At 55.2% G+C, this 9406-nt stretch overlaps 1 long non-coding RNA gene across 1 annotated transcript; it reads left to right on the top strand.

Annotated features, from left to right (window-relative positions):
• Positions 1 to 2441: 2441 nt before the first annotated feature.
• LOC141369945 (uncharacterized) lies at positions 2442 to 3403 on the top strand. The gene is made up of 2 exons (XR_012373554.1): positions 2442 to 2891; positions 3125 to 3403. It is a non-coding gene; the product is annotated as an uncharacterized lncRNA (long non-coding RNA).
• Positions 3404 to 9406: the final 6003 nt, after the last annotated feature.

Genomic DNA, 9406 nt, shown 5'->3' with positions numbered 1-9406 from the left:
CCAGAGGCTCCGGTGCCAGGGTCATCCAGACAGAATTATTAACAAGGCTGTATTTACTTCTCCAGAGGGGCTTGCTGGGAAATGAGGCCACGCAGCAAAATGGGAGAATCCAGGGCCACTCGGGCAGTAAAGGGTCTCCTTACTGTAGGGTTTCCCCACCCATGGCCCGTGCTGCCTCCCAGAGCCTTCCAGGCTCAGGGTCAAACCCTGTCCTCAGAGCCAAGGTGGAGACAAATAAGAAAGGGGGGGGTGCAGCTTGGCTACCCCCAAGCCATCAGCCCATGGAGAAGGAGCCAAAGTTGCACCTGCTCTTCCCTCAGCGTGTTCTTCTCGGTCTCTACCCCACCCCACCGAGGGCCACTGAGGCTCCCCCGGGGGCCTGTAGGGCCCTGCAGTCAGCTTGGCATTGGCAGGTTTCCTTCAAGCCAGGAAGCCGGGCCGAGAACTGCAAGGAGCAAAAGTGGCTGGGGGGGGGAAGCCCCAGGGAGATGGGGGCTGAGTCCAGGAAAGATGCTTCTGGAACTTCCCCTCCCAACTCAGCCCTGTGCCCCCACCTGCCAGTGGAACTTTCCCTACGTCCTCATTTACAACATTCCCAGAAACCACATGAAGACTCGGTCTGAGCCCCTGCAGTGGGCTGATCTTGGGGGCAGGAATCCTGCACTGGGCCTGGACCTCCCTGGGCTGGGGGGAGGGGGGTGCGCACTGTCAGCATGTCTGAATGTTAACGACGCCGCGAGGCCACTGAGAATGAAGGCTTTAAAGATCCACTGTAAATGATGGTTGTCTACTGTTTGCTGGACCCCAGGAAAGGGGGGTGTCAGGCTCCATCGGCAAAACATCGGGAGATGAGCAGGAGCAGTGCCCACCCCGAGCTCCCCCAGAGCTATTTGGAGGAAGGGGGCTATGAGGAGCTCACTCACCCATGCAGCAGTGAGTCCCTGGTAGCCCCGAATCATGCGGATCCCCTGCCTTCTGCCAGCCTCGGTGAACTGTGCAACCAAGCAGGTCTCAGCAGAGCGCACATCTCTTTGTACGCAGGTTCCAGGATGTTTTTGCGCCACAGAGTGAGCTCCCAGGCTGGGGAGTCAGACACGCCTGACTTGAATCCCTATGGCCAGTCTGCAGCTGTGTGACCCAGGCTCAGCTGTTCAACCTGTCTGGGCCTCGCTGCCTAATTCACGGGATCCTGTGAAGGCTCGGGGGCCGATGCACGGGAAGCACTTGGCGCATTGCCTAGGGCACGGTGACGGGGTGGCTACAGTTGCTACCCCAGGACCTTGCTCTTTACCAAGTTCAAGTCTGAAAGCAAAAAGGACTGCAAGAGAAGGAACATATCCTGCTTCTATCCCAGTCAGTCCTGCCCCTTCAAGACTGGAACCCAACTCAGAACTGTCAAAGCGCACAGCGTCCCAGCTGGAAGGCACCTTGAAGCCCCTCACTGTTCAGACAGGGAAACTGAGGTCCAGAGGGTGGGAACGATTGTCTAGGTCTGCGCCAAAAGTTAGTGGGCCTGGAACCCAGAACAGGGGCCTGGGCATTATTGGATTCTGTATGTGGCCGACCTCAAGGAGATGGATGGACTTAATGTCATGGCCAAAGAGGAGGAGAGGGGCTGAGGAGTCACTGCCCAGCCACTCATCAGTTTGGTCTGAGCTTCCTCTCCGGGCTGGGCCCTGGGCAGGCAGCAGCGACGAGATGCATGTGGTCTGGCCTTCATGGGGCCCATGCGTTGGCTCAGAGATCACTGATGTCGGGGGGCCAGGGCCCTGGGAGAGCTGGGCCGGATCCCAGAGGCCACTGGGGGCTCAGAAACCAACAGGCATCTCGCTGATGAGCTGGGGACAGGCCAGGTTGGTGGGCAACTCCCTGGCACCGAGGGTATTCATGGCTCCTGGCCTGGGGCCTCCAGAAAAGCTGCTCCTCCTCCCCATTCCTGCTCTGAGCGTGTTTGAGCTTGACCCTGGGGGACCCGCTGGCTCCCAGAGGCTCTACCATGCATCTGGCAGAAGCCACAGGACACAGCATCCTCCGCTCTCCCATTTGTAAGATGGGCATACTGGGCCTGCTGGTCTCCAAAGTCGTGGCTCCCAGCTTTGAGGATTCTCTAATTCTGCAGCTAGTGGTATTTAGGGGGTCAGTCCAGCTCCCCTTTCCTGAGGGCAGGCCTCTGGAGCCATAAACTACGTGACCTGACCCTGGTTGGCCGGGGCTGATTGGACGGGGCAAACACCTGACTCACGTGGGCCAATCAGATCCTCCCCCAGCACTGGGCTTTGTGACTCATCAGTCAGTCTGGTGGACAGGTGCTGGGGCGGGGCGGGCAGCAGGCCCTGGCGAAGCCGTCTGCAGACAAACTGCCTGGGCATTTACTGGATCTGCCCCCAACTCCAACATTCAGTCCCCATTCTCCTGGGAAAAGCGCTCAGTTTACCCTGGAGGAGTATCCCGCCCCATGGCCAGTGTGGTCCCAGGACCGGGGCACGGCCCCCAGACTGTCTCTCCCAGGACCAAATTTTGAACGCAGGGCTGCTAAGTGGAAGTGGCAGGAGCTGCTGGTCGCCTGGAGACCCCCGTTTCCTTGGTTTTGCCTCTAGATCCCGCATCCTGGAGACTCGTGGGTCCCGCTCCTCCTCAGCTCACTCCCCAGCTGCCCCCAGTGCCCCGAGCGCCCCCGTACGTACACACGTTGCTAGCTGTCCCATCACGAGCAGCTTTGGTTTCTGTTGCGGGCAACCCTGGAGCCGGGGGCCTCCCTCCCGGGGGCGTCTCTACCGTCGGGTGCCCTGGCTTGTCTCCTGTCCTCATAAATTGCTCCACGCTGGGACAGCAGGAGGCATGTGGGAAGGGCCTCACTCGAGACCCTCCCTGAAGCCTTCAGTGCTTGGAAGGTGAGGTTCAGAGAAGGTACCTGTCCCCAAGCTCGCCGGCAGAGCCTGCGAGGACCCCAGCAGTCTGCCTGTCAACGGTTGTCCTGCAGCAGGATGGCCATGCACCCCAGGAGGGAAGGGACCCCTCCTTCTCAGTTCCGGGAACCGGGGATAAAGGCCCGAGGAGGGAGGGCTTTATCCCCAGGCCAGCTGGGCTTTGCACCTGTTTCTCGTTCACAAATGTGCTCGCTCAGCTCTTCCATGCTCCTGTGACCCGAGGAACCCGCTTCAAGTCCACAGACAACCCCGCGAGGCAGCAGGCTCCCTGCAGGGCACCGCGGTCCCCACCTACAAATGAGGAGGCTGAGGCTCAGAAAGACCACGTGCCTGGCCCCAGATCCCACAGGCAGGACCGGCACTCAGACTGTTGGTTTAGGGTCCTTCCCACAGATGGCTTCATTAAGTGATTGCATTTTCCTTTGTCAAAAACAATGTCAATATTGTTAAAATACAATATTATTATTCACCAATAATAGTAGCCAATCTATACTGAGTGGTCCGAAGTATTTTACACACATCACCGCACTTGATTCTTATAATGACCAATGTGGGGAGGTGCCATCCTTATTGTGCCCATTTTCCAGATATGAAAACTGAGACTTAATGAGTTTAAGTAAGTCACCTAAGGCCGCACAACCAGTAAGTGCAGTCGGCTTCAGGGCTGTGTTAACCACTGTCCCGCCTGCTTCCCTCAACAGGGGGGAAGTGACTGGCCACTTCCACAGGTCCCCAAATCACAAGGCTGGCCAGAGGGCCCAGTGAGGGCGGGCCGTGGTAGGCAGCTCTGACATGGGCGGAGGGCCAGTGCCTGGTCCTCTCATGTGCCATTTGCCCTGAGTGGGTAGTCATTTACTCAGGCGGGCATGATGGGTGGGAAAGACTGGAGAACTCTCCCTGGGAGAACACGGGCAGGCATGCTGCCCAGGCTGACCCTTCCCCTGCCCCATGACTGGGACCCACAGCACGAAGGTTCACAGCACTCTCTCCAGCCACGCTTGCTTGCCTCCACTCCTCCCGACGCAGGGCTCCAGCAGTGACCATGTGTGCATGAAGCAGGTTGTAGGGACCGGGCGCATCAGCTCAGGGGCCCAGCGCCTGGTGATGGAGCTCCCCCGGTGGGCCACGCCCCTGAGGGTCATCTGAGGTGATGCTGGAGCTGGCCGCTGGGTGGACTCTCTCCAGCAACGCCCACCCTGTGAACACACTGATGGAAGGCCGCCTGCTTCCCCTCCATCGCCTTAACCCTCATCAGGGTTCAGTGTTGCCCCACTCACCTTGAGGGAATGCTCTCCCCCTCATTTCTCCCACGGGGGTCGGACTCATAAAACAGGGGGTTCCTCGGGGTTGTTTATTCCATCGGATACCAGTTCTTTAAATGCTACTGGGAGTTAAGGGGAAAAAAAATTGCACCGGCCAAATAAGCGTGGAAAATGCTTAAATAAAATAGATTCCTTCCCTGCAGGACTTCCCGGAACCTTTATGTTGCTCACATACATCTTGATTTTGTGGACGGAGTGGTTCATAGTATAGCCTATTCCCCACAAGCATCATACAGGGGAACCCTCTTTCCCGTGGGACATATATACCAGAGACTGGTTTTTCACCAGGAGGCACTGAGTTACACACATTTGACAGTCTTTTTAATTTGGAGAAAAATATGATAAAAACTACTTAATTAAAATACCCAATGAGGGGCGCCTGGGTGGCTCAGTCGTTAAGCGTCTGCCTTCGGCTCGGGTCGTGATCCCAGGGTCCTGGGATCGAGCCCCGCCTCGGGCTCCCTGCTCCGCGGGAAGCCTGCTTCTCCCTCTACCGCTCCCCCTGCTTGTGTTCCCTCTCTCGCTGTCTCTCCCTCTGTCAAATAAATAAACTAAATCTTTAAAAATAAAATAAAATAAAATACCCAATGTTGTGCATAGATTCTTTTCCCCCACAGTTGGGATCATCTTACAGGTTTTTGAAACTTTTCTGTGTTTTTTATGCTGTAAACAGATCTATACCATGTGAATAGGTTTCCGGCTGAGCTATAACTTAATATTGTACAGGACTCCTTGGTACAATAGGCGAATCCCTCATTTGGGATATATAGACCACTTCCATTTTTTATTGTCATTATTATAAATGTTGCTGCAGTAACATCTTTGAGGCTTAACATTTGTATAGATCTCTAATTGTTGGCTTAGGATAATTTCCTAGAAGTGGAAGTGCTGAGTCAGAGAATACAGATATTTACTGCCAAACTGTTCTTTAGAAAGGATGTACCAACTTGCACCCTGCTTGGCAATGTCTGGATGCCCGTTTTCTTGCTCCCTTGCCAACACTGGGTATGATTATTAACTTTTTTTCTTTTTGCCGATTTGTCTTCTTCTTTGATGGCTTATAAGGGACAGCTTTCCTGTGGACTGGCCACTTGCATTTACTCTTGTGTTGCCTGATCGGGTTCTTTCCCCAACTTTCTAGTGAGAGCTCATCTTTGGGGCGCCTGGGTGGCTCAGCCGGTTAAGCATCTGCCTTTGGGCTCAGGTCATGCATTGGGCTCCCTGCTCAGCGGGGAGTCTGCTTCTCCCTCTCCTCCTTCCCCACTCATGCTCGCTTACTCTTTCGCTCAAATAAATAAATAAAATCTTAAAAAAAAAAGATTACTGGCTTAGAAAGTTCTTAACAGGTTAAAGATATTAGCTCTTTGTCCTGTGTTTGTGCAAAGCATTTTTGATCCTTATAACCCTGCCCCCGCCCCCCCCATGAGACGATCAGATTAGCTTATGAGATGGGAAGTGATCTGCCAAAAGCCACCCAGTGCATGAGGGGCAGGACCGACTAGGACTGGGGGGTGTCATACTCCATGCTGGGGGCTCAGTGGGACCCCTCCTCTTCCCCTGCGCCCCCTCCACTGGGCCAGATTTCACCACCCCCACCCCCAGCAGCTGACTCTGCCCTGGGCATCCTCCGTTTACACCCCTGATTCCCCCCAGGCCTATGGAAAGGAAAGGACTTCCCCAGACACACCTCCTTATCATATAAAGTGCCACAAACCCAAGGACCAGGTGCCTGTGGATAGCTGCACCCCAGGGGGACCTGAGCTCACCTGGAGGAGCCAAGAAGGCTCCGTGGAGGTGATGTTTATGTGGAGACTTGAAGGGACATCCAACAGTTAAAGTTTCTAGTAGTCACTTAAAAGTTAAGGTATTGAAACTTTCTATCCAAAACATTACCAGTTCAATAGGTCATTACACTTAAAAAAATATTAACGAGGTATTTTTCATTCTTTTTATTTTGCGCAAACCTTCAGAATCTCCTTTGGCCTGGCCACATTTCATGTGCTCAGTGGCCTTTGTGTGGGAGGGGTCCCTGTGCTGGACACTGCAGGTGTAGGAGGTCACTATCGTGGGAGGGGAAGGGAGACCAGCTCTGGAGGAGCAAGCCCCGTGAGAGGGAGCAAGAGGTGAGTCAGGAGAGAAAATGGCTTTGAGAGAGGGCAGTAGCTGGATTCACCTGGCTGGGGGTGGGGGGACAGAGGAAAAGTGTTCAGCCTTGAGGTCCATTCAGGGAGCGAAATCCAATGCACTAGGTGCAGAGGATGGATCTAGAGAGTAGGGTCCCTGGGGAGAGCAGGGGCGTCTAAGATGTTTCAGATTTCTGGCTCGAGCCAGAGTATAGGAGAAGCCATTTGCCCAAGGAGAGAAGATTCTTTTTGGGGGGAGGGGGACGTGATAAGTTATGTTTCTGGTCTGATGAATTTGAGGGACACCCAAATGGACACACCCCGCAGCGCACTGGATATGCACACAGGGGAAGACTTGGAAGAGACTGGGCTGGAGCTGTTGATCCGGCTGGGAAGGTACCGACGCCCAGGACGCAGTGGCGTAGGGAATATTTAATCCAGACTCTGCCTCCCACATGTACGTCATTTTTGTTCCCCAAGGGCTTTCTGGAAGAACTACTGAGCAAGCTTCTGGGGTCGCTCTCCCAGGCGAGCTTATAAAATAAGACAAGGGACTCTCCGCTGACCAGAGGCTGGGTTAGGATGCAGATTCCCAGGCCACGCCCTCACCTCCTTCAGATCTGCCCCTTCTGGATGGGGCCCAGGTATCTGGGTTGTCAGGATGCTCTGGCAAGTGATTCAGGACGGCACCTTTCCTGGGCTACCCGCAGATGAGCGAAATGACTTGATCAAATGTTTGTTTTATTCAAGAGCAATGTGCTTAGTTGTAGAAAACAGTCTGTATAAAATACAGATAAATTTCCAGAATTAGTAGTGGTGAGGGTTGCACAAACCCAGCGTATATCCTGAAACCACTGAACTGCACACTTTGGAACGGTGGATTTCATGTTATGTGAATTACATCCCACTTTTTTGTAAAGATTTTATTTATTTATTCATGAGATTTTATTTATTTATTCATGAGAGACAGAGAGAGAGAGAGAGAGAGAGAGAGAGGCAGAGGGAGAAGCAGGCTCCCAAGGAGCAGGGAGCCCGATGCGGGACTCGATCCCAGGACCCTGGGATCATGACCTGAGCCGAAGGCAGCCGCTTAACCATCTGAGCCACCCAGGCGCCCCTACATCCCACTTTTTTTTAATGCAAGGAAAAATACAGATGAGGGCAGAAAATAAAGTGACTTGCAATCCCACTGATACTGGTAACAAATGAGAGAACACCCTGGAGGTAGAGGCGTCAGGCTGCTTTTCACAGGTGTATGTAGTTAATTCGATTACTTCATACACACGCTGGTTTATAACCTTCAGGGAGCCGCTCTTGACCCATCCCTGTCCCTGAGGCCTCAGTTCTCCGTGCTCTCCTTGGTCTACCCTCTCTCCTTAGTGACCTTATCCTGACACATGGCTTTACATTCCACCTCCATCAGGATGACTCCCCAGCTGATCCCCGCAGCCTGTGTCCCCGAACTCCAGGCGCCAGCATCACCTGCTTCCTGGGCACGTGATGGACATACCATTCTAACAGTTGCTCGGGTCAAAACCCTTGGCGTTGACCTTGACTCCCTTCTTTGTCCCACACCCCCATCCAGTCCATTAGGCTATCCCATAGTCTCTACTTTCAAACTGTAACCTGAGTCTAAGCAGTTCTCCCTGTGTCCTCGCCTGCCACGCTGGACCCGGCCACTGCCACCCTGGTTGACCATGCAGCGCCCTCCCGTGGGGCCTGATTCTGCTCATGCCTGCTGGGAATCAGGGCTGGGAACTGCAGCCAAGTGATCCAGTTAAATACCGACGGATGCTGAGTCTGACTTACCCCCCACCTCTCCCTCGTTCTCCAAGCCCCACCTTGCTGCGCCCCTGCGAGGCCACACACCGGCCACTGGGCTCCAGGGCAGAGCCTGGGCAATATTCCCCCTTCTCCAGGTCTGTCCCCACCACATTCCTTGATGAACGTGGCTGGCAAGTATATGCCCATCTGAAGGCTTCCTGGGGCAAGGCAGTGTAGGGAGGGGACTCGGGAATGGGCCATGTTTGGAGGCAGGAGGGGGCATCTGGGGACTGAGAGGCACTCCTCAGTTCCTCTGTGCACCCCGGGCCCCTTGAGGTCTGAATGCTGTGCCAAAGTGGTGGGAAAAAGAAACCCTGCTCCCCCCACCTCAGCCTTGCCTCTTCCTCCCATGCTCTGTCCACCCCCAGGCCCTCAGGCCCTTCTTTCTCATCAGGGCGGTTGGCTGGAGTGACCACTGCAAGTCAGGTGCCTTCTAGGTGTTGGAGATACAACTACAAATAAGATAAGAACCCGGCCCTCAGGGAGCTCACACTACAAGGGAGGGGACACACAAGAAATAAACACAACCAATAAAGCGGTCGGTTCGTCTGTGGTAGGCTGCCAAGGAGAAAAGGAGAAAGCTGGTTAGGAGACAGGGGAGGTCCCAACATACTGACATTGTAGATGGGCATGGCCAGGGGAGGCCACGTGGACTCTCTTTCTTGCCTCTCTCCATCCAGGTGGAGCCCTGGCCACTGGCCTCAGCCTCGAACCCCCCCCAGGAGGACCCCTCCACAGGAAGGCCACCCCCCGCACGGAGGACAGAGAAACAGAGAAAGCAGATCTGCCCCCGTCACCCCTCTGCTTAAAGCCCAGAGGCCCAGCTCCTTGGCGAGAGGGGCAGGCCGGTCCCCACTGGCCCTGGCCCTTCTCTCGGGCTTCAGATCTTACCCCGCCTGCGGCCTCCCTGTGCTCTGAGGAGTTCTCCCTCGGGTTCGGGCCTCCCCTCCTCCAGGTTTACACGGTCCCAACCAACCCCCTCCCTCCTCTGGGCTTGGAGGTCGCCTCTCTCCCCTCCAGGCCGCGGAAGGTATCCCCCAGCAGACATGTGATATCCTGCCGCGCAGTGCCCCACCCCCCACCCCGCCCCGGCCCCGTCGGGGCTGGGACCGCGCCTGTCCCATTCACCCGCGGGTCCCCAGCGCCCAACAAATTCGCGTCGAATGAATGAGTTTCGCGGCGCAGAAGCTTGGCCTCATTCACGTCAGAT

The sequence above is a fragment of the Callorhinus ursinus genome, unplaced genomic scaffold (genome assembly GCF_003265705.2).
Source record: "Callorhinus ursinus isolate GAN/ISIS: 27379988/994484 unplaced genomic scaffold, GSC_fseal_2.0 scaffold24, whole genome shotgun sequence".
Taxonomy (NCBI): Eukaryota; Metazoa; Chordata; class Mammalia; order Carnivora; family Otariidae; genus Callorhinus; species Callorhinus ursinus.
The sequence above is the reverse complement of the archived record's forward strand: the minus strand, read 5'-3'. Positions and strand labels throughout refer to the sequence as shown.